Genomic DNA, 26,880 nt, shown 5'->3' with positions numbered 1-26,880 from the left:
CTTATACAGTATTTATAGAATAAATTGTTTCCTTAAGTCTCTTCGTTGGAACTACAATATAATGGTTCTTTCTTATGCTTTTGCAAATGCATTTAAAATACGCTGATGGATTAGCACTGATACATGGATTAGAGTTGATAGAAAAATATAATAGATGAGTTGCTCAAAAAGTTGTCAGGTACTGTAGGTATAGGAAGAGAAGTCAATGCCACTGTCAATCAGTTTGGCACAACGTGGGAAGTGATCCGAACCAAATGGTTGAACGGGAAAGCCTATTTCACCAAAAACTTTCTCTCCTGACAGACTGTACAACAGTATGCTTAGGCACTGCGACCCCATCTTCTGATGGTGAGGAATACAGTATAACACTCAGGCAGCATTGAATGGCTGCAGGTTTGATGGTGCCACCCACGGTGACAGACTCATTTAAAAGCATGGAGAAGCACAGTGCCTATTCTCTGTAGCCTGCGGCTATCTGTGTGACTGGGGCGATGACCCAGCTGGAGGATGGGATTTTAACCCTCTGACTGCGTTCCAAATGGCACCTTATTCCCCATCTAGCACACCACCCATTCGGCTCTGGTCAAAACTAGTGCACTAAATAGGGAGTCATTTTCGATGCACCTTCTCTCTCCTTATCTTGGCAGTGGGTTAGACTTTCACCCACTAACGCTGTTGTGCTGCAGAGAGAGCCAAAAGCAGAAATCAGCATGAGACCCACCTACATAAACATACCAAAAGGAGATTGAAAAAAAGAATTTCCTACCTTCTCAGCAGTTCACCTCTGTGAACATTGGAACAAACCCATTCAGTTTTATTGAGACTGTCAGCTGACTCCATCACGGATTCATTACTCCGTTCTAACATCACCACCATGTGCGAGGAGGACAACTTCACAAATACCTTATCACTTTAAATGGAGTAGAAACAAATGTATACAGTAATAACAAAAGGATATATTATAATCCTGCCTAGTGAGCGGGCTGGCCGTGGGAAAAAGCATCTGCTTTCTTTTATTACCGATAGAAATAACAGCATTCTCCATGCACTGTAATTTACAACTTGATAAGAGCTATTGATAAGAGCTAAGTAAATTAGTAATTTGTTTGGATAAGGGAATTGGAAATATAAATGACACTTGTTTTAGATATATTTTACCTTATAATCGTTGGAGACAAATGTGAAACCAGTCATATGGCAGCAAACTGAAGAATATCAACATATCAACTTTCCCACAGTACAATTTATGAAATGCTGTGCCATTATGCAGAATTTAAATTGTAGCCTTTTACCTTGCAGGGATGGGTACTCTCAAATGTTTTAATTTTAGGCTACCCCGACATTCACTGTCTCCTATTTCTATCATGTTAAATATTTGCCATTATCAGTGTCGACCGTCAGTAGGCCTAATAACAATGTTAGTTCCCTTCAGTTGGTATAGCCTACATTATTCAATTGAATTACATTGTTTAGTTTACCTTCATTTGCTTCCTGTGTAAAAGCCATCACGGCCATGTGGTTGTTGCTGGAGATCATTATTAACAGTTGATGATATATAAAAATATATACATGTAGGCTAATTAAATCGCTATGGAGCGGAGCGCAGAACAAGCCGTAACAGTTTGAACCCGACGCATGGCGCAATACTTGGCTGTGTCATCACACAGTTCCATGGTTAGTGCAGGCAATAGAGGAGGGTATAGCCTACTATTGTACACTATTCTCCGTATTATAATTCGATGTACACTAATCATCCAACATTACCAAGGGTTACAGAACTGAATGTGACAATTTTCAGAATGAATCAAACCACTGTATTTTTTATTCATCAATACACTGTGTACAAAACATTGAGAACACCTGCTCTTTCCATGACATAGACTGACCAGGTGAAAGTTATGATCCCTTATTGATGGAACTGAATATTAGGAAGGTGTTCTTAATGTTTTGTGCACTCAGTGTATATTTCGTGCATAAAGGCCCTCCAAACCCGATATATACAAAAGTATGTGGACATCCCTTCAAAATAGTGGATTCGGCTATTTCAGCCACAGCTGCTGCTGACAGGTGTATAAAATCGTGCACACAGCCATGCAATCTCAATAGACAAACATTGGCAATAGACTGGCCTTACTGAAGAGCTCAGTGACTTTCAACGTGGCACCGTCATAGGATGCCACCTTTCCAACAAGTCAGTTCGTCAAATATCTGCCCTGCTAGAGCTGTCCCGGTCAACTGTAAGTGCTGTTATTGTGAAGTGGAAACATTAGGAGCAACAATGGCTCAGCCGCGAAGTGGTAGGCCACACAAGCTCACAGAACTGGACCGCCAACTGCTGAAGCGCGTAGCGCGTAAAAACCGTTTGTCCTCAGTTGCAACACCCACTACCGAGTTCCAAACTGCCTCTGGAAGCAACGTCAGCACAAGAACTGTTCGTCGGGAGCTTGATGAAATGGGTTTCCATGGCCCGAGCAGCCGCACACAAGCCTAAGATCACCATGCGCAATGCCAAGCGTCGGCTGGAATGGTGTAAAGCTTGCCACCATTGGACTCTGGAGCAGTGGAAACACGTTTTTCTGGAGTGATGAATCACGCTTCACCATCTGGCAGTCCGACGGACGAATCTGGGTTTGGCGGATGCCAAGAAAACGCTACCTGCCCCAATGCATAGTGTCAACTGTAAAGTTTGGTAGATGAGGAATAATGGTCTAGGGCTGTTTTTCATGGTTCGGGCTAGGCCCCTTAGTTCCAGTGAAGATAAAATCTTAACGCTACAGCATACAATGACATTCTAGACGATTCTGTGCTTCCAACTTTGTGGCAACAGTTTGGGGAAGGCCCTTTCCTGTTTCAGAATGACAATGCACAAAACGAGGTCCATAAATAAATGGTTTGTCGAGATCGGTATGGAAGAACTTGACTGGCCTGCACAGAGCCCTAACCTCAACCCCATTGAACACCTTTGGAATGAATTGGAACACCGACTGTGAGCCAGGCCTAAGCGCCCAACATCAGTGCTCAACCTCACTAATGCTCTTGTGGCTGAATGGAAGCAAGTCCCCACAGCAATGTTCCAACATCTAGTGGAAAGCCTTCCCAGAAGAGTGGAGGCTGTTATAGCAGCAAAGGGGGGACCAACTCCATATTAATGCCCATGATTTTGGAATTAGATGTATGACGAGCAGGTGTCCACATATTTTTGGTCATGTAGTGTATATACTTTCCTAACCCTAAAATGTGCCCAAATAATCTACAATAATCTTTATTTACCAGTTGGTGTTGAAATGGAGACGAATATGCATATATTTAGATGGCTTTCTTCCCAATCTCTCGAAGTATTCTAATCTGTTGACAAAATTAGAACTAACCCATAAGAGTCTAAGCCCTGTCTTAAACCGGGTGGGGTTTCTACTAAGCTACAGTATATGGATTTTTTTTTAAGAGGGTCATATGACAAAGCCTATTTCCCCTCAGGAGACTGAAAACATTTGGCATGGGTCCTCAGATCCTCAAAAAGTTATACAGCTGCACCATCGAGAGCATCCTGACTGGTTGCATCACCGCCTGGTATGGCAACTGCTCAGCCTCCGACCGCATGGCACTACAGAGGGTAGTGCGTACTGCCCAGTACATCACTGGTGCCAAGCTTCCTGCCATCCAGGACCTCTATACCAGGCGGTGTCAGAGGAAGGCCCTCAAAATTGTCAAAGACTCCAGCCACCCTAGACATAGACTGTTCTCTCTGCTACCGCACAGCAAGCGGTACCGGAGCGCCAAGTCTAGGTCCAAAAGGCTTCTCAACAGCTTCTACCCCCAAGCCATAAGACTCCTGAACAGCTAATCATGGCTACCCGGACAATTTGCACTGCCCCCCCACCCCCAACCCGTCCCCCTTTTTTACTCTGCTGCTACTCTGTTTATTATTTATGCATAGTCACTTTAACTCTACCCACATGTACATATTACCTCAATTACCTCGACTAGCCGGTGCCCCCGCACATTGACTCTGCACTGGTACCCCCCTGTATATAGCCTCCCTACTGTTATTTTATTTTACTGCTGCTCTTTAGTTATTTGCTTAAAAAAATTTTTCTTAACACTTTTTTTATTTGTTTTACTTTGTATTGTTGGTTAAGGGCTTGTAAGTAAGCAATTAGATTAGATTTAATTTAATTTTGTTATTTGATTTTGAATTTTAAGACCCCCCCAACAAAAAAAGAGATACAAACAATATCTGATGAAAAATTATTTTGCCAACTGGTACCGGGGGACATTCAGACAAGTCTTGTGAGGCCTATAGCAAAACATCCGACATGTACGTGAGAGTAACCATTCCACAGAGGGGTCATATTAGTGTGTAGCCCAAACTGTTTGGACGCTACAGACAGAAGTTGGCAGATCAGCTGTACCAACGTCACACGAGTCCCAAGACGCTTGTGGGGGTCGTAGAGAAAAAGAAGACTCTCTCATGTTCGTGAGAGTCTCATCTTTCCATAGAAGGGTCATAATAGTTTGTGAGAAGACCGATTTTCGGGATGTATCATGGTCTGACAAACACCGCTCTAGCTCTGTCACCTTTCACCACATATGCAGAAGTGTGACATAGGCGGATGCGGTGGATTGAGACGCATCCAATGCAAAAAAAACATATCTCTAGCTTAAACTGACACATTTTTCTGGGGATTGTTTTATTATGCTAATTAGATTTCTGCAGGGGCACGGATATCGACCTTATGGGGTACACAGTATTTAAAGGGATGGCTTAAGATAAATGTACTGAAAACCCTATTTAATTAAAACTCCACAAGAAAATCTGTTGGCCAGCAAGTGGAAGGGTTTTCAGCGGTTGAATTACATTTATTCAGCGCGCAAGGGAACCATGCCTGCAAAGTCTGAATACCAACTACTGAGAAGTGAGTAGGAAAGGCGTGCATAAGAAAGGCTTAATTTCCTAAATCGGAATCAGGCCCTTAGTGCCTTGTTGCAAATAGGATGCATATTTGGAGAAAAAAATTATTCTGTACAGGCTTCCTTCGTTTCACTCTGTCATTTAGGTTAATATTGTGGAGTAACTACAATGTTGTTGATCCATACTCAGTTTTCTCTTATCACAGCCATTAAATTCTAACTGTTTTAAAGTCACCATTGGCCTCATGGTGAAATCCCTGACTGATTTCCTTCCTCTCCGGCAACTGAGTTAGGAAGGACCCCTGTATCTTTGTAGTAACTGGGTGTATTGATACACCATCCAAAGTGTAATGAATAACTTCACCATGCTCAAAGGGTTTTCAATGTCTGCTTTTTTTTTTTACCCATCTACCAATAGCTGCCCTTCTTTGCGAGGCATTGGAAAACCTTCCTGGTCTTTGTGGTTGAATCTGTGTTTGAAATTCACTGCTCGACTGAGGGACCTTACAGATAATTGTATGTGTGGGGTACAGAGATGAGGTAGTCATTAAAATATCATGTTAAACACTATTATTGCACACAGAGTGAGTCCATACAACTTATCATTTGACTTGTTAAGCAAATTTGTACTCCTGAACTTACAGTATTTAGGCTTGCCATAACAAAGGGATTGAATACTTACTGACTCAAGACATTTCAGCTTTATATTTTAAATTAATTTGTAAAAAACATTTGAAAAACATAATTCCACTTTGACATTATGGGGTATTGTGTGTAGGCCAGTGACAAAAAATCTAAATTGTATCCATTTTAAAGTCAGGCTGTAACAGTCAAGGGGTGTGAATACTCTGAAGGCACTGTATGTAAGATGTGCAGTCATTATTTTAGCATCTGTAACCAAACATCCTCCCCAGTCCAGTCCCACTGATTTATCGATGTCTATGTGCGGTTGAGAAAGAGAACACCATCTCTGTGTGCTGTCCCATTAGGCCCTAGTCATTGCTGATGAGTCTCACACAGCCATATCTTTAAATACATACTCCTGTCTCCTTTTCACCTCATTTATCACATGATTTACTTAACAAAAGCCACATCTCAATAGGTGGTCCAGGTATGACATGACATGGCACAAGTGTTGGGGGGGAGCTTTCCTCTTTTGTCCTTTTTGCTCCTATTGTTCCCCGGGCGCCGATGACGTGGACGTCGATTAAGGCAGCCCCCCGCACCTCTCTGATTCAGAGGGTTAAATGTGGAAGACACATTTCAGTTGAATGCATTCAGTTGTACAACTGACTAGGTATCCCCCTTTCCCTTGCCTTTCTATTGTTCCCAAGAGCAAGGGGGGAGGCCGATGACATCAGAGTAAACCCATAAGACAAACTCCTTTAATGGCCAACTCTTGAAGTTTGCAGTTATGTCTAAAAAACACTATGTTGCTCAAATTGAAAAACGTTCAAAACCATACTGTGCAAGAAGACAAATGTTTCTAACTAGTATAAGTGAATAAGATTGATTTTGTCATTTGTAGACTCGTTAGCTATACAGCATGTGCACACTTTGAGATGCTACATGTGTCAAGGGCCTGTTTTGTTAGAATATGCACACAGTAATTTATATTTTAAAATGTACCAGACATTACACATTGAGTGGTCTGTTGAATATAAAAAGCTTTTTGGATTAGTTTATGCTTTGTGGGAAAATGGAGTGGGGAATAAAGCTCCACAGTCCCATTATAAAGTTGTAATGCCTTAGAAAACACACAACACAGAAAAATATCTGTGACTCCACTTACAACTGCATCTTAATTAATTATACAAAATCACTGTTACTGTTCTGAAACCTATTTTGCAGTGGCATTTAATGTAAATCAACTAAAAGATGGGAACATTTACATGTTTTCTCTTTTTAGGGATTTTTATTTCTACTCAAAGCTGGCTGCTAGGTAAATTAGAAAAGTTTAGAACAGGGATGGCAACTGGCGGCCTTTTGTAGGCCTGTGGACCAGTAAAACATTTTAATTGATCATCAGTTATCATATTAAAAACTGCAAACATTTGTCTCCACCCTATGGCAAAACATGTAGAACTGTAGGACATTTGCTGTAAAACTGCCCCATGGCACAATTAGTAGAATTGCATGAAATGAGTTATCAAATAGCAGAATATTCTCTCTGCCCCATGGCACAAATAGCAGAATCTTCTCTCTGCCCCATGGCAAATAGCAGAATATTCTCTCTGCCCCGTGGCAAAACGTGCAGAATTGCAGCAAACTTGCTCTAAAACGGCAACATTTTCTCTACTCCCCATGGCAAAATGTGCAGAATTGCAGGAAATGAACTTTAAAATGTAACAATGTTCTCTTTGCTGTCACGAGGGGGGCCGTTAAAAATTGATGTAGGTACGCAGACCCACGAGCCACTGCAGCCCCTCATGATGAGTTCTGTTTTTTTGTGCCCTCCCCCATCAAAGTTGCCCATCCCTGGTTTAGAAGAACCGAAAACAAAAACGTTATAATAAGGGTGAGTGTTTGCAATTCTTGATTCTTACTCTTAAGCACTAAACCCAATGTACTGTATACTTTGATAACTGCAATAAAAACAACATATTAGCCCACTTTAATTTTCAAATCTCTTTGAAATAATCCAGTCAGAATGTAAAGTGAGAGTGTGTAGTGTGGTGTAGTGTGGGGTGTGTGTGTGCGTGCGTGCATGCCTGTGGTTGTCAGTCAGCAGTAATTACCTAGCTCCATGGTTCAGGGGCCAGGACGACAGGTCTGGCGTGGATGAAGGTGTGTATAACACCCTGCTAGAATCGGATTAAACCATCCCCCATTCCTCATCCCCCTGTCTTCTAGTCAGCAGTTCTGCAAATATTTCAACTGCAGCTCTCAACGCGTCAGTCAGATTGGCATATAGCATGCTGCATGGAGCTGCTGGGTTTTTCAACAAACTGAGGATCATAATACTGTATTCTCCTGGCACCGGTCCAGAAGTGCTGCACTGCCTGCATGCTGATGGCTGAGCTGCCACTCTACTCCGCCACTCCTCTTAATGGGCGCAATGATAACCGGCATCAATGGCCTCTCATCTGGAAGCTATGATAAATAGTTTGGTGGGAGAGATGCAAGCCAAGCTGAGCCAAGCCCCCTTTCCAACATGGCTTGTGAGACATACACATAGTTTACAGCAGTAAAATTTGCATTAAACAGTACTATAGATACAGTATTTATGCGGTAACACTTTACTTGACACCCAGCGTCATAAAACGTTATGACACGGTCATAACCATGTCATAATAGGTCATAACAGCTGACATAACTTGTCATAACCTGTCATAAGATGGTCATAACATGACCCATAAATGTTCACTGGTTGTGACATATATTTTATGGCTGGTTATGACACCTACATAAGAGTGTCAAAACCCACTTTTATTCAAATGTTTTTTTCCCTGCCAAGAAGTTTTTTGTTTTCAAGTTTGTTGTTGTTGTAATGAATTCCTTACAGTCATGATTTGTTTTTCATCATAATTTCAATAACTTGTAGAAAATGCACTTTATGGCACTGTCATGAAGTATTCTGACCATCCTGTGTCACTTTACTTGGACTAAGAAAATACACTTTATGACACTGTCAAGAAGCATTATGACCATGATAATCATATAAGCCACGTACATGCCCGTATGATAGTCATCAGTCAAGAACAGGGTGTCTTGTCCTGCTCCTGAAATCTGCGCCTACATTCATACCAGTCATCAGCAAAAGAGCATTGGGGTAGGTGCATGTCTGACATCAATGTGTGCGCAAATACAATGATAATTTAATATGGTCAATTTCAGAAAATGTTATATAACATAAACATCCTGTTGACAAGTAGGCTATGGTGTAATGGAATGTTTTGCCTTGTGATGTAGGTTTTGTGGGTTTTTACACTCTTATGTAGGTGTCATAATCAGCCATAAAATTACTACCATGGTAGGTTTTGTGGGTTTTGACACATTTATGTAGGTGTATTAACCAGCCATAAAATAACATATTATGACAGGTTATGACAATTTATGTCAGCTGTTATGACATATTATGACATGGTTATCACCATGTCATAACATGTTTTGACGCAGAGTGTCATGTAAAGTGTTACCAATTATGCATACATGGAAATGTAAGACAGTGTTTCTTACTCAGCCTACTGAAATGTGCAGCTCTGCAAACTATGAATGTAGTATTTCAAGTGTGTTATGTCTCCTCTTAACCTCTCGTATTCAGTGGTTTAGTGGGCATTGCGTATACTCACTTCTTAATCCCCACTGATGCGTATCAAAGTAGTGTAGTGGAGTTATACTATACACCACATCAATTATGTAGTACAATAGAGAAATCATGCAGAAAATAGCGTACTCAAATGTAAAGCACGTGGAATATCACATGCGTGCCGCACACATAGCCTAGTTTCGATGGAATATCATCTGTCAGGTAGCAAGAGCACGCAGCACTCAACTGGTTGTCGCATGGAGCATTTCACAGAAGAACGACATCGGTAGTCAGTAGGGTAGGTAGAAAATATGTTTTAACTTTTAAAGTCTTGGTTGAATCTTTGCGATGCGCAATTCAGTCATCATGCGCTGTTTGAATGAACATTTCTAAAGTCTTTCCCAAAAAAGACCTTCCCAATTAAATATTGACTTCCAAAGTAGGCCTGCCAAATTCATATCATGATTTGTACGAATTGGGAGGGCATTTATTTTTCTATCTCTGCCATCACATGTAGGCCATTGTATAGTACAGAAACACTGCTAGCCAAACGGTCTCTTGCTAGGTGCACAAATGAGTTAAAAGGCAACTACACCCTCCAAAAAATATATACAAATATTTTATTTACATTTGTTCTACTAGCACTGATTGTGCTGATAGCTACTTTATTGTGGAAAATGTACTGACTATGAATGAGACATGTGGTTGTCCCACCTAGCTATCTTAAAATGAATGCTCTGGATAAGAGCGTCTGCTAAATTACTAAAAAGAAAAAACAAAGAAAAAAACAAACCATTGTGGGTTTGGACAAGGCCCCAGGACCAGTGGAAGTAAAATAGCCCCATAACATCAAAGATCCACCACCATATTTTACAGTAGATATGGGGTCCTTTCTGCTCATGCATTCTCATTCCAACGCCAAACCCACCACTGGTGTGCGTGGCCAAAGAGCTCTATTTTCATGTCATCCAACAAATGTAAACGCTTGGAGTTTGCTAAACGGCATTGGCACTTGGATTGGAAACCAGTGCTCTTTGGCCACACACCAGTGGTGGGTTTGGCATTGAAATGAGAATGCATAAGCAGAAAAGAACCCCATACCTACTTTAAAATATGGTGGTGGATCTTTGATGTTATGGGGCTATTTTGCTTCCACTGGTCCTGGAGCCCTTGTTAAGGTCAACGGCATCATGAACTTTACCCAGTACCAGGACATTTTAGCCAAAAACCTTGTTGCCTCTGCCAGGAGGCTGAAACTTGGCCACAAGTGGATCTTCCAGCAAGACAATAACCCCAAGCACACATCAAAATCTACAAAGAAAATGTTAATTGGCCACAAAAATCAACATTTTATAATGGTAATCTCAGTCTCCGGACTTGAAACCCATTGAAATCATTTTGACCCCTACCTTTTTGAGAATAAAATCTCTTTCTCTGAGCAATTGTATTTGTATAAAATAATATAATTTCCCAATTTTTTTGCCATACAATATAGCTCAGTATTTGAATTATTTATTTTATGCAGTGTCAATATTTTATGCAGTGTCTTTATCAAGGGTGTCAATCATTTCGGACCCCACTGTACTGCCTAATATAGTAGTATTGTTAATTTTTTTGTTAATAAGAGTGCTCTACATTCTCATCTTAACTTGGAGATGGGCATGCTATGGATCGTAAGTTTCAGCTTTATTCAGAACCTACTCCTGTTTATCTTGAAGTACTAAATAGAGAGTTGTCCTCTAAATTTACAAGGTGTGAAATTGCCTCAGCATGCATAGAAAGAGCACCTAACTGTCCCTAATCCTCCACGACTACACAGCACACAGACAGGGCTGTTATTCAGTGAGCCAAAGCTTTATTTACTCTTTCTTTACACCATATCAACAGATTTACAACCCACTTTTATTATATCATGCCGTTTAGCATGAATGATTTGGGAATAGTTACTCTGCCGAAACAATAAAACAAGGACCTAAGGCTGTGTTTGGGGTAACATGTCAGGCAATGACTTGCAGGTCCATGTCATCAACATACAGTACAAGTAGAAGTGGTTGACTGAAGATAGGTGACCCTGAAAATAGGGTCACGCTTAGGACTGGCACAATTACCAGCTAAAATGAAAAATGACCGTCATGAAAATGATAACCATCATAACCGTCAAAAGATAACCATCATAACCGTAGATGCGGTTGAGTCCGTTTCTGCTATATCATGGACTCTACAACGTGATTTAACTTTGTTACTCCTTGCTGAAACAAGCGAGTCTTCGGTTGACTAGACAACGCCCCCTCCCTGCAGCAGCAGCACACGCAGCCAGAAGTGGAGGAGACGAGAAAATGTGAGGCTTTTCTTTTTGTTTTTGCTATTCGAAAGGTTATAACGGTGACCGCGGTCATTTGGCTGACCAATAACAGTCATTCAACATTCCATGACCTTCACGGCCCTAGTCACACTAATGAATTCCATGACCAGGTTACAGCATATCAATGTGCCAGAGTTGATTTACTCTGTCTGCCCTCAGAGTCGTGCTGGTTGAATATATTCATACAGTTGACCCAACAGTAAAAACACACTCATTGATGTACAACTTCAAACACATCCACAGCTACTGTCTCCTCTGGTAGGGATAAAATATGCAATGTCCAAAGTCATTTAATCTCAGCAGATACAAAAGGAGTCCTGTCGCTGGTCAGTAAAAGCCATGTTTCAGCAAATGTTTTATATTAATACTAAACCCAATTATCATTTGGGTCTGCGAAATCAAAGTATGTTTAAAAGCAGCACTCATTAGTCTTAGCATATGACATTGTTTAATCCTCATTAAGACAACAAGGCCTCCTAAAGAAGATCAACTAATTGTAATAATGTCAGAGCATGTACTCATTCCGCTTTCTCCTCACGGCACATAATGATGTAGTCATACAGCCTATGCTCCTGTATAGTTACTTCATGTGTTTTAATGTGGGACCAAATACGCTACTAACTGATGGTTCAAGCCTGCAGTCTTTCCCATACAGTTTGTTTCAGTAGTCTATAATACTATTTCTAATGTGTTATGGGTGTGTGTGCCATAAAGGTAGTTGATTTGCCTACATTCATCCATGCAACAGACTTAATTTAGCAAAACTATGAGAAAAACATCAGCAGAGACTAAAACTATTCAACCATAACATTAAAAAATCACAAATATTACTGAATTGATTTTGATTAACAACTGTGTTAAAACTGATGAGACAGAACAAACCTCCACAGGCCCACAGTAATCTGAACACACTCTGCCAGGTGGCAGGTCTCATCTCGTCCAATCCACACATTCGCAGTCTGATCCAACTGGACCACTAGACCTGGTAACTAGCCACTTATTTTCATCCAAATACAGAAAAAACACTGGCAGAGGAAAGCCGGTTTAATGCAAATATCTTTGTTTTCCAACCTCTAAATTGGGCCTGGTGGGAAAAACTGCACTGATGCAATGAGTACCCCATCATCAATTGACATTTGTGGGGTTCTTGGGAGATGGGTAGAGCTATAACACATTATATACATTACATTACATTTTTCATCCAGTGAATTCCACTCAGATATAAAAGCCCTAAGAAAATGGAGTGAAATGACAATGATTCATGTGTAGCTACTAGCTAGCATCCTCTCCTCGTCTGAGCAACTCTACAGATAACGGAGGTAGCCTAAAGTATGCGTGTGGATACATGGAAATGATAAACCGCCATGTTGGCGCTCAGAATGTTCTGAGGCAGGCAGTGAGTCAAACTCAACGGCCACTTCAGCCCACCTTTTACCAATCACATCACATCAGCTAATCTGCTGCTATCACCCGCTCTCCTCTCCACTCCAAAAACACCTCCACCCCTCCTCATCCCTCACTAACAATCCCTAACAAGTGATCCATGACTTTGATAACAACCTAAAATGAGCACGGTGACATACAGAAAGTGGCTATACACTACCAGAACAGATGATAAATAAGCACATCCATTTGGGAGGGGAAACCATGAGAACAGATGTGTCATGAAAGCACATTGACATCAGTGAGAGGCAGGAAAACTCCCAAACATCACCACTGCCGATTCAGGCACCATGTGATACCTACACACATTGTTGAAATACAGTACGTCTAGCTGACTGGCTGGCTGGCTGGCCTGGTGTATGTGATTGAGAATCACCCTGGGCTGAGGCTGCCTCATAAGTCACTACAGTGATTGAAGGTGCAGTCCCAGAGTGAGAACGTTTTTAAATGATTGATTGCACTCTGGACTAACAAGAGGATCTCGTCAGCACTGTAGACTCTTAGGAATGATTGACGGCTCCCCTCCCTGCAACCTCCCCCCTCCATACACACCAACATGACCCCCACCCCATTAGCTAACACAGTGAATATGCCAGCAGCGTTTTCTCTTGACAGTGCAGGTACGGTAGTCAGCCTCTGTGAAGGTGAGCATAGAGAATCAGCAGATTTATCATTATCAGGAGGACTCATGCATCACTATTCAAAGGCTACCTGAGCCATATAAGCTCACTAGGTACAGTAACACACACAGATTACACACACACTCACACTGTATCTATTGTTGGTAACAGTTACAATACAAACAATGGGGATGTAGAGTGCTAAAGAACGGCCTTTAACAAACATATAGGCCATACCTTGATTCACATCTAAATGTAAATACCACAGACATAGTCATTCTGATATCACAATGGGTTTATTGATACGGTGGGTTTAATGAGCGGTGTTATGAGGGCTTCATTATTGAGCAACTCTTCTTTCAGAGGGCATAAGGCATCAGCCTCAGACCATGGCTCTTTGTTATTTAACAAGTTTTGTTCATCTGCTTCACAGCCGTCTCAGTGTTGTCTCTAAAGGGGCACATTGAAGGAGGGGGTATTTCTCTCCTCAAAGGGATTAAACTACTTTGAAAAGGTTCTCTCGAGGTTTGAAAGGAAGGGAGCAGTCTGAGGAAAATAAGACGTACGTGTCTGAGTTATGATGAAAGAATGTTGGAGGATAAAACAACAGGGAGGAATTTCCATGATTAGTGGAGGAAGAGCCAATTAGGGACAAATAATGGACAGACTGGCACTGGATAAGGCCAGTCGACCCTCTCCACCCTCTCCTGGGCATCAGCATAGCATTGTGGAGAAAAAGCCCCCTAAGAAACACAACAGGAAATTAGGGCTGGGAATTGCCAGGGACCTCACAATACTATACTATCACGATACTTAGGTGCCGATACGATATGTATTGCGCTTCTCACGATTCTATATGTATTTCGATTTGATACTGTGATTTTATTGCGATTCGATGTTTCAAACATATCGCTCACCTTAAGTCTGCTGCAGAGGGAAAAGAGAGAGCCATGAGAAAACAAGTTTTGATCAGACATGGAAATAAGTGCTGAAAACAAATTGGCTCCCTATTTAAAAAGAAGATGGAGAACAAGCTTCGAAGGAAAAATTCTGGAGTTTTGGTGCAGGTACAGCAAACTAGATGTGATGAGTGTGATAGAAGGAGTCAGGCGCAGGAGGATAAATCACAGAATACAGAGTTTATTCCGTCGTACACAAATGCGCTGGATAGCGACACACGGAAACAGGCACAGGGGAAACTATCTACCCTGGCAATACACAGTACGGGATACTCCAACAATATACAGGCACAGGGGAAATATCTATCCCGGCAATACAAAGGGAGAGTAGCTCCACCGAGCTACACTACTCTCACAAATAACAATCACCCACAAGGACAAGGGGGGCAGAGGGAACACTTATACACGGACTAATGAGGGGATAAGAACCAGGTGTGTGTAATAGACAAGACAAGACAAATGGAATGATGAGATATGGAGCGGCAGTGGCTAGAAGAACGGAGACGGCGAACGCCGAAGCCTGCCTGAACAAGGAGGGGAGGCAGCCTCGGCGGAAGTCGTGACACTAGAGCTAAAATAATATTGCGATATTGTCAAAACAATACGATATATCATCAAAAATAATATCCCGATATGTAACTGTGTACATTTTATTCCACATCACTACAGGAAATATGGTAATATTTCATATAGCCCACACACTCTTGAGCAGTTTCCATAGCGCCACTGTTCTTTTTGTGCAGTATATTCAACAAACCAGCATACACCAGCAGCATTTCATACAAACTGACGGAAAATTCAAGATATGACAGCTCTGTATTTTTTGCGGTGGATAAGTAAGTTGGTGTTCTGAAGCACTGACCCCTCCGCCTGACTCAGAGCACAGGTGCTGACGATAACACACAATAGGACAAGTCAAAAACATAATCTACCCTACTCCACCTCTCCTCCACTTCTATCTCGTATGAGACGAGCATGGCATGTCTGTCAATACAGCATCCAGAAATAACCCTGGCCTCATGAATAGAATAATAATGCAAAAGGGGTCTGCACTCTCAGTACAAAGGCCCCCCTGGGAGGGGAGGGCAGGGGCAGCCGCCTGGGAAGGGCTGGGAGGGGAGGGGAGGGGAGGGCAGAGGCAGCCACCTGGAAGGGGCTGGGAGGGGAGGGGCAGCCGCCTGGGAGGGGCTGGGAGGGGAGGGGAGGGGCAGCCGCCTGGGAGGGGCTGGGAGGGGATTACCGGGTCAGCCGCCTGGGAGGGGCTGGGAGGGGAGGGGTAGCTGCCTGGGAGGAGCTGGGAGGGGAAGGGCAGCCGCCTGGGAGGGGCTGGGAGGAGAGGGGAGGGGCAGCCGCCTGGGAGGGGCTAGGAGGGCATTGCAGGGGCAGCCGCCTGGGACGGGCTGGGAGGGGAGGGGAGGGGCAGCCGCCTGGGAGGGGCTGGGAGGGGAGGGGAGGGGCAGCCACCTGGGAGGGGCTGGGAGGGGTGGCAAGGAGAGAGGTGAGCTGAGATCTGGGCTCTCTCTCCTTCTCCCTTTAGTCTCTCTGTGCAGACGTGAGACATGTTTCTATCTCCTCCATTAGAGGACTAGGGTTCAGTACCTCAGTGCCTATTCTCAAAAAAATAGAACCTCAGACGTTCAGGTTAGTCAAGCCCTATGAAAAGGCAATCGCCCACACAGAACAGCAGAACTTTCAAATGCATTTTGTGTTAAATTGCTTAGATCATAAAAATCATTGTGCTGCCTTATTTATAGATCTTTCCAAGGCCTTCGACACTGTTACCACCACATTTTAATTCAAAGGTTTACTGAAATAGGCCTGGATCAGGCTTCTTGCAAGCGGTTTGAGAATGATCTGTCAGACAGGACAAGAAAGGTGTATCACAGGGGTCGGTATTGGGACCTTTTCTCTTTTCTATTTACATAAATAATATTGGTCTATTTGTTAAAACGTGTAATATTAATCTGTATGCAGACGATACTGTTATGTACTGTATGCCATTGCTCCAACTGTAGACCAGGCGTTGTTAGAGATATAATTGAACTTTGTTGCCTTATAAAAAGCCCTGGTTGGTTTAAAACTTGTACTTAATGTGGGCAAGACAAAATATTACATTTACGTCATTTAGCAGACGCTCTTATCCAGAGCAACTTACAGTTAGTGAATACATATTTTTTTATACTGGCCCCCCATGGGAATCGAACCCACAACCCTGGCGTTGCAAACGCCATGCTCTATCAACTAAGCTACATCCCTGCCGGCCATTCCCTCCCCTACCCTGGACGACGCTGGGCCAATTGTGCGCCGCCCATGAGTCTCCCGGTCGCGGCCAGCTGCGACAGAGCCTGGATTCGAACCAGGATCTAGTGGCACCGTTAGCACTGCGATGCAGTGCCTTAGACCACTGCGCCACTCAGGACGTTGTTCTCTAGTCTCTAGTAAATATGTTGTTCTCTAGTTCTCACAACAACAACAAATCAGATTGGCTACATATTTATTAATTGAATGGTTCTCCCATTGATAGGGTTCCCGCCTATAAATATCTGGGCATTTGGATTGACAAGGATTTAACATTTAAAAAACATACTGATGAGCTAGTTAAAGCTAAGATTTATAAATAGATCTTGCCTCTCCCTAAACAGCAGGAAGCAGATTGTACAGTCAACTTTCCTGCCAGTTCTTGACTACGGGGACACCATTTACCAGAATGCAGCAGCCACTACTCTTACACCTTTGGATGCCATCTACCATAGTGCCCTTTACTTTATCACAGGTGACAGTTTTAATACTCATCACTGCATCCTGTATCAAAAGGTTGTCTGGTCCTCACTAAAGTCCCGTAGATCACTTCACTATTCCCTTTTTGTTTACAAAGCTCTACTACACAAACTTCCGACTTACCGAACTTCATTGTTGAAGTATAAAAACATGAGTTACCAAACCCGTTCACAGGGTTGGTTAACTCTTGAGGTTCCTCGGGTTTCCACCGGATTAGGTGTATCCGCTTTTAGTTTGAATGCACCTCACTGCTGGAACAATTTACAAAACTCATTACAATTGGGTGTTCTGGTGCCACTCAGGCAATTTAAAGTATTGATTGAGGACCTAGTAAATGAGGAATGGAACAGTTTTTTGTACATTTTGTATTGTGCTGTATTTTTATGTTACATTGTATTGATCACTGTTTTGTTTCATATTGTATTTGATTGCTGTGTTACTGTGATCAGGGTACTCTTGTGAATGAGACCCTGGTCTCAAATGAGTTTTTCCCTGAATAAATAAAGAATAATAAAAACATTATAAATCAAATCAGATTTTATTTATCACAGTTTTTAGAAAATAAGAGTTTAAAAAAGTAACACAATAAAATAACAATAACAAGGCTATATACAGGGGGTACCGGTATCGAGTCAATGTGCGGGGTTACAGGTTAGTCGAGGTAATTGAGGTAATTTGTACATGTAGGTAGGGGTTAAAGTGACTATGTAAATAGTCCGGGTGGCCATTTGATTAATTGTTCAGCAGTCATATGACTTGGGGGTAGAAGCTGTTAATGTATGCACTCACTAACTGTATGTCGCTCTGGATAAGAGTGTCTGCTAAATGACTAAAATGTAAATGTAAATATTTTTAAGGAGCCTTTTGGACCTAGACGGTACCGCTTGCCGTGCAGTAGCAGAGAGAACAATCTATGACTTGAGATTTATCATTGCAGCATTGCATTTTCCTAGACGTATAGGGTAGCACCATAATCATTACAAAACAATGTGTAAGTAGATGCCCTGAAACCAGACCAGTTTATTAGAAATCCCATAATTGAACAGAATACTAATCTTCCATTTCAACGTTAAACATGGCAGCGAGTGTGTATGTGTGTTGCTGCAGGAGTGAGGATCCTTTTACTTTGAAGAATTGAACAGGGTAGAGGGTTAGATAGATCTGCAGGAGTGTTAGAGCACTGAGCATGGAGCTCCTCTCTAAAGGGTATTGATACAGTGTATGCACTGCAGGAAGGGGAGGGAGCAGGGGGCTGTGTGAATTGTTCTGTGCTGCCTGAGAATGAGGGCAGGAGCAGTGCTGAATCCTCCATTCTCACTCTCAATGGACCTGCTACCAGCATACCTTCATGGTGCAGCCATGAGCCTGGCTTTAATTCTGTCTGTACAGTACCACAGCCCTACTGTATGACGCTGCTTCTGCTGCCTACACATTTCACATGCTTCAAGATGCTTCAAAGATGGTACAGGTGTAGGATCTTCATTTGAGCCTGTTTGCTACAGCAGGAAAATAATCCTGCAGCAACAGGAAATGTGAATTATTATGTGGATTGTAATTAATGGATATTTTTTTAGGGGTTGATAAATTAGCATCGTATCCAATGACCTTCCACTTCGGCCTCTATTTGTGAATCTTTGTGTGACTGTAAAGTCCTTATTCTTGACCCACATCATCTGTCGTACACACACACACACACACACAGACACAGTGATATTCTACATCACTTCAGCATGTTTTGATACTTTAGTGTTTTCAATTAAGTTCTACTACCAAATGTGAACAGCATTCCAGGTGATCTTTAATTCATTGCTGACCTTTTTTGTGCAATTTGGTGTGGCCGTAAGCGGTCTGGGGCTTTTGGGTACCCTCCCTCTCTAATCAATAGAAAGGTGTGCTAAATCATAACATACATTTCCTCATGTGTTGATGTATCGGTCGGTCATACATCCACACTCTCAGCCAAATGGATTTTAATGCAATCTAAACCGATCACACATTTGATATTACATTTCAGATGGTGCCTCTACTACTTGGTGAGGGAAAGCTAAACAAAACCTCATCGCAAATCCTTTCAGTTGCACACATTAACAGTCATATTGAATAATGAGAACCTAGTGTAATGTTACTGGTGCTGAGACTGTTATTGCATTATAATGACTCACAGGCTGAAATATAATCACTGCTCTTAAATGTAATAGCATATTTTATTCCTTGGGTTTGAAACATTTAAAAAGTAATTTACATTGGAATCCAATTACCAGTCTCGAACATCCCATTGGGTGACACAGTTGTAATTATTTGGGAAACGGTAACAGTACAGAGCTCTCAGAGTTGCCAAAGCAATTATGAATTAATTAAAACAAGATATGCCAATGAATTTGTGATTCAACTTGAGCTAAATATTCATTGTTGATGTGCTGCACCCATATCAATTGTAAAACCTTAATTAGGGTAAATTACTCTTAAATCATTTTAAATAGTCACTTAGTGAACACTACAATGGGAAGAAGTAAAGACACCTTGGGAATTTGTTTGAGAAAAACAGCTTTACAAACAGACAACAGAGTTAAGAATATTGCATTGAGAAAACTCAGACTCACAAATGAAAGCAAATTAATGAAGACAAAATGGCTTGCTGATTGTGGACAGTGACACCAGCTGTGGTCATACATACAGCACATTAAGATCATTTTGAAAGTGAGGTAAAGTATCAAAATGAAATGAGACAAATCCACACAAAAATATCCACATTTAGATGTTAGCAAACAACACAGAGATTGCTGTGGTCTGGCTAACAGTAACAAATAGGTTATTTTGTAGGGTGAGTGTGGGCTGTAAGAGCTGAATAACATTCAACCACCACCGTACCGTTACTCAGGCTCCTACAAAAATAACTGCACTGAACAGGAAATGCTTAGTGAGACTAATTGACAGGGACAAATAGTGCATCAACGCAGAGAAAACGAAAACAGTTAGTGGACTTAAACCACAGTATTCTTGTTCTCATCACAATGATCTTGCTAATGAGAACAAATAAGATGTACCTGCTTGGTAAAGATTTCTGTTTGTGTGCCTCACTCTCCCTCCTGTTTAGATGAGGGGGTTGGAGAGCATGGGGGCGGGGAAGGGGCTGGTGAAGGAGCTCTTTATTCATGCAGAGGACATGAAGCTTCTCCCGACTCATTAAAACCCATGCCACGTTGTCTAGGAACATTCAATACTCACTCCACACCCTTTGTGTGGCCTTTACTTTCCTGGTCCCAGTCTCGCCTTAGAGAGAGAAGAGCCGCTCTGCTCACCAGCGCCAGCTAACGCATGGTTGTTCTAGCAGTACACAGGTCTAGTAGGCTGCCCTGCTGATTCGTCAAGGCACTGGTTATGTTTTAATACAGCCAGGGGAACTTTGGGGTAGGATCAATATAAAACTAACTCGCCACAATTACTTCTTGGTCTCATTCTGTCATGGTAAGATAGCTGTTTAAGTGCTCCTAACATCATCTGGGCAATGAGACATCCCATCCTTGGATCTTAGCCATTCTCTTGATCACCAGCCCAAAATGGTTTCCATAAAAGTATGGGGGCCAAGACACCGGTCTGACAGCTCAAAAACATTTCATTAACAAGAACAGCTTAGCAGCCACTTTAGAACTGAGGGGGATAAACACTGAAAAAGATGTTCTTCCCAAAACCAACAATAGTGGGGGAAAACAGTGCACACATAAACACCTTTATTTTATTCAAATGTATCATATTGTTTATGGCTATCAAACCGCAGGGGGAAATGTTATATTACTACAGTATATTTCCTTTCCCAAACATTGAAATAAAATGCCATAGACTCTCGATTAGACTTCTGCCTACAGTATTATGACCTAACATATGTCTCAAAGTAGCAATTATATCTCAATCTATACTAGCAGCCCACCAAAGTATAGCTATGTCAACCCCACCATTCCTAAGAGAGAGACAAGGCCTCCCTGGAAGTCCCCCCACCAGAATGTGAAGTAGAAAGCGAAAGTGAGGAATAAGTAGAGTGCAGCTGAACCAGAGTGTGAGCTGAGCAGGTGCCTCCTGAGATATTCCACTGGCTGTGTGACGCCTGCTCCCTTGTTTACCCCATTCAGAGGCTCTCGCTGCATATCAATGAGTGTCACAGAGCCTGGGGGCTCTCTGCACAGATACCCACCCAGCTCACTGCTGCCTTACTGCTTCAGGTTCAAACAGACACTATTAGACAGCAGTTGCCATTGATCTTAGCGCACCCTACAGAGGTAGATTCAATCATAAAGTGCATTAATACTTTTCTAAGAAAAGTAAAACATTAGGGAGGTCACTAAAAAATGACTGTTTTTACAGAGATAAAACATACACCATTGTACCTTCCCTAACTACTGCAGTGTCCTGCAAACAGGCCTATTTTTACACCTCTGCATAGTGTTGAGGTATACAGGTCAATGAGGAGGTCATTTCAGGGATTTGTTGAAAGATGTACAGAACCATAGAGCTGGGGCTTCCAGAATGAAGGCTGTGCCACCGTAAACGCCAATCGTCACACAACCTTCATCTGCCAGCTGCCAACTAAACCAAGAAATTAACTGCTCAGGATCATCCATGGTGCTCTACAATCTATCAGGCGCTTCATTAGCCATGCAATGAATATAAGGGAGATACTAAAACTGCGGAAAGAACTGGAAACTAGAGAAGAAATATAAAATAACATTTTTGAGAATTAGATCACTAATTCAGTGTCATTGTTATTGAATTAGATACCCAGATTATCATTTTCTATTAGAAACCAGAGAGAAGAAAGTACATTCAGACTTTCCCCCAGACACATCACATGAACACAACATACCATAGCTGTCACATGATGTCCAGTGACGCGCTCAAGATGGAAGTGGTCCGATGAAGCAGATGCTAAGCTACCGGACTGTTTCTCTAGCACATATTGGAATATGCTCTGGGATTCATCCGATAACATTGAGGAGTTTACCACATCAGTCATCGGCTTCATTAATAAGTGCATTAACGACATCATCTCCACAGTGACCGTACGTACAGTGGGGAAAAAAAGTATTTAGTCAGCCACCAATTGTGCAAGTTCTCCCACTTAAAAAGATGAGAGAGGCCTGTAGAATAAAAAAATCCAGAAAATCACATTGTAGGATTTTAATGAATTTATTTGCATATTATGGTGGAAAATAAGTATTTGGTCACCTACAAACAAGCAAGATTTCTGGCTCTCACAGACCTGTAACTTCTTCTTTAAGAGGCTCCTCTGTCCTCCACTAGTTACCTGTATTAATGGCACCTGTTTTAACTTGTTATCAGTATAAAAGACACCTGTCCACAACCTCAAACAGTCACACTCCAAACTCCACTATGGCCAAGACCAAAGAGCTGTCAAAGGACACCATAAACAAAATTGTAGACCTGCACCAGGCTGGGAAGACTGAATCTGCAATAGGTAAGCAGCTTGGTTTGAAGAAATCAACTGTGGGAGCAATTATTAGGAAATGGAAGACATACAAGACCACTGATAATCTCCCTCGATCTGGGGCTCCACGCAAGATCTCACCCCGTGGGGTCAAAATGATCACAAGAACGGTGAGCATAAATCCCAGAACCACACGGGGGGACCTAGTGAATGACCTGCAGAGAGCTGGGACCAAAGTAACAAAGCCTACCATCAGTAACACACTACGCCGCCAGGGACTCAAATCCTGCAGTGCCAGACGTGTCCCCCTGCTTAAGCCAGTACATGTCCAGGCCCGTCTGAAGTTTGCTAGAGTGCATTTGGATGATCCAGAAGAGGATTGGGAGAATGTCATATGGTCAGATGAAACCAAAATAGAACTTTTTGGTAAAAACTCAACTCGTCGTGTTTGGAGGACAAAGAATGCTGAGTTGCATCCAAAGAACACCATACCTACTGTGAAGCATGGGGGTGGAAACATCATGCTTTGGGGCTGTTTTTCTGCAAAGGGACCAGGACGACTGATCCGTGTAAAGGAAAGAATGAATGGGGCCATGTATCGTGAGATTTTGAGTGAAAACCTCCTTCCATCAGCAAGGGCATTGAAGATGAAACGTGGCTGGGTCTTTCAGCATGACAATGATCCCAAACACACTGCCCGGGCAACGAAGGAGTGGCTTCGTAAGGAGCATTTCAAGGTCCTGGAGTGGCCTAGCCAGTCTCCAGATCTCAACCCCATAGAAAATCTTTGGAGGGAGTTGAAAGTCTGTGTTGCCCAGCGACAGCACCAAAACATCACTGCTCTAGAGGAGATCTGCATGGAGGAATGGGCCAAAAAAACAGCAACAGTGTGTGAAAACCTTGTGAAGACTTACAGAAAACGTTTGACCTGTGTCATTGCCAACAAAGGGTATATAACAAAGTATTGAGAAACGTTTGTTATTGACCAAATACTTATTTTCCACCATAATTTGCAAATAAATTCATTAAAAATACTACAATGTGATATCCTGGATTTATTTTCCTCATTTTGTCTGTCTAGTTGAAGTGTACCTATGATGAAAATTACAGGCCTCTCTCATCTTTTTAAGTGGGAGAACTTGCACAATTGGTGGCTGACTAAATACTTTTTTTCCCCACTGTACATATCCCAACCAAAAGCAATAGATTGCAGGCAACAGCTAAAGCCTAGAGCTACCACTTTCAAGGAGCGGGACATTAATCCGGACGCTTATAAGAAATCACGCTACGACCTCCGACGAGCCATCAAACAGGCAAAGCGTCAATACAGGACTAAGATCGAATCCTACTAAGCCGGCTCTGACACTCAGATGTGGCAGGGCTTGCAAACTATCAGGAATTACAAAGGGAAACCGAGCCACGAGCAGCCCAGCGACGCGAGCCTACCAGACGCGCTAAATGCCTTCTATGCTCGCTTCGAGGCAAGCAACACTAAACCATGCATGAGAGCACCAGCTGTTCGGACGACTGTGTGATCTCGTTCTTCGCAGCCGATGTAAGCAAGACCTTAAAACAGGTTAACATTTGCAAGGCCAGGATGTGTAGTCACTGACATTTTCAACCCATCCCAACTTGTTTCAAGCGGACCACCATAGTCCCGTGCCCAAGAATGCCAAGGTAAGCTGAATAAGCTCCCCACCATCCAGGACCTCTATACCAGGCGGTGTCAGAAGAAGGCAAAAAATTGTCAGAGACTCCAGCCACCCAAGGCATAGACTGTTCTCTCTGCTGAACAGCTTCTACCCCCAAGCCATAAGACTGCTAAACAAGGCTGCTACATAGCTAATCAAATGGCTAACCGGAATATCTGCATTGAACTCTCTTGCACTGACTATGCACACACAGTGGACTCTACCCACACACCCACACATACTTACACTGACACCCCAAAACACACACACAGTACATACGCCCACACAGAAATAACATGCACACACATACACTACATTCCCAAAATGCTCATTGAACAACTAATTCCAAAATCATGGGCATAAATATGGAGTTGGTCCCCCCTTTGCTGCTATAACAGCCTCCACTCTTCTGGGAAGGCTTTCCACTAGATGTTGGAACATTGCTGCGGGGACTTGCTTCCATTCAGCCACAAGAGCATTAGTGAGGTCAGGAACTGATGTTGGGCGATTAGGCCTGGCTTGCAGTCGGCGTTCCAATTCATCCCAAAGGTGTTCGATGGGGTTGAGGTCAAGGCTCTGTGCAGGCCAGTCAAGTTCTTCCACACCGATCTCGACAAACCATTTCTGTATGGACCTCAGGGGCATTGTCATGCTGAAACAGGAAATGGTCTTCCCCAAACTGTTGCCACAAAGTTGGAAGCACAGAATCATCTAAAATGTCATTGTATGCTGTAGCATTAAGATTTCCCTTCACTGGAACTAAGGGGCCTAGCCCGAACCATGACAAACAGCCCCAGACCATTATTCCTCCTCTACCAAACTTTACAGTTGGCACTATGCATTCGGGCAGGTAGCGTTCTCCTGGCATCCGCCAAACCCATATTCGTCCGTCAGACTGCCAGATGGTGAAGCGTGATACATCACTCCAATAACAGCACTTACAGTTGACCGGGGCAGCTCTAGCAGGGCAGAAATTTTATGAACTGACTTGTTGAAAAGGTGGCATCATATGACGGTGCCACGTTGTAAGTCACTGAGCTCTTCAGTAAGGCCATTCTACTGCCAATGTTTGTCTATGGAGATTGCATGGCTGTGTGCTCGATGATTGTATACACATGTAAGCAACGGGTGTGGCTGAAATAGCCGAATCCACAAATTTGAAGGGGTGTACACATACTTTTGTATATATAGTGTACAGTTGAAGTCGGAAGTTTACATACACTTAGGTTGGAGTCATTAAAATTCGTTTTTCAACCACTCCACACATTTCTTGTTAACAAACTATAGTTTTGGCAAGTCTGCTTTGTGCATAACACAAGTCATTTTTCCAACAAATGTTTACACACAGATTATTTCTCTTATAATTCACTGTATCACAATTCCAGTGGGTCAGAAGTTTACAAACACTAAATTGACTGTGCCTTTAAACAGCTTGGAAAATTCCAGAAAATGATGTCATGGCTTTAGAAGCTTCTGATAGGCTAATTGACATAATTTGAGTCAATTGGAGGTGTACCTGTGGATGTATTTCAAGGCATACCTTCAAACTCATTGCCTCTTTGCTTGACATCATGGGTAAATCAAAAGAAATCGGCCAAGACTTCAGTCTGGTTCATCCTTGGGAGCAATTTTCAAACGCCTGAATGTACCGCGTTCATCTGTACAAACAATAGTATGCAAGTATAAACACCATGGGACAAAGCAGCCGTCATACCGCTCAGGAAGGAGACGCGTTCTGTCTCCTAGAGATGAACGTACTTTGGTGTGAAAAGTGCAAATCAATCCCAGAACAACAGCAAAGGACCTTCTGAAGATGCTGGAGGAAACAGGTACAAAAGTATCTATATCCACGGTAAAACAAGTCCTATATCAACATAACCTGAAAGGCCGCTCAGCAAGGAAGAAACCACTGCTCCAAAACTGCCATAAAAAAGCCAGACTACGGTTTGCAACTGCACATGGGGACAAAGATCGTACTTTTTGGAGAAATGTCCTCTGGTCTGATGAAACAAAAATAGGACTGTTTGGCCATAATGACCATTGTTATGTTTGGAGGAAAAAGGGGGTAACTTGCAAGCCCAAGAACACCATCCTAACCGTGAAGCACGGGGGTGGCAGCATCATGCTGTGGAGGTGCTTTGCTGCAGGAGGGACTGGTGCACTTCACAAAATAGATGGCATCATAAGGAAGGAAAATTATGTGGATATATTGAAGCAACATCTCAAGACATCAGTCAGGAAGTTAAAGCTTGGTCACAAATGGGTCTTCCAAATGGACAATGACCCCAAGCATACTTCCAAAGTTGTGGCAAAATGGCTTAAGGACAACAAAGTCAAGGTATTGAAGTGGCCATCACAAAGCCCTGACGTCAATCCTATAGAACATTTGTGGGCAGAACTGAAAAAGTGTGTGCGAGCAAGGAGGCCTACAAA

General features: G+C 42.5%; 1 protein-coding gene across 6 annotated transcripts in view; it reads right to left on the bottom strand.

The window, feature by feature from the left end:
• LOC311137143 (NT-3 growth factor receptor-like) overlaps window positions 1–26,880 on the bottom strand; it is a 294,494-nt gene that overhangs the window by 254,702 nt on the left and 12,912 nt on the right. The window contains exon 1 of one of the 6 annotated variants that reach the window (XM_084171494.1): window positions 1,479–1,603. The exons of the other annotated variants lie outside the window; for them this stretch is intronic. The gene's annotated coding sequence lies outside the window, so the exon portion shown is untranslated. Of the gene's footprint in view, window positions 1–1,478; window positions 1,604–26,880 lie in introns of those variants that run through there. 6 annotated transcript variants of the gene reach the window in all.

This window comes from Coregonus lavaretus (genome assembly GCF_964263955.1).
Source record: "Coregonus lavaretus genome assembly, chromosome: 11".
NCBI classification, from domain to species: Eukaryota; Metazoa; Chordata; class Actinopteri; order Salmoniformes; family Salmonidae; genus Coregonus; species Coregonus lavaretus.
Note: the sequence above shows the minus strand (reverse complement) of the source record. Positions and strands in the feature narration are given on the sequence as shown.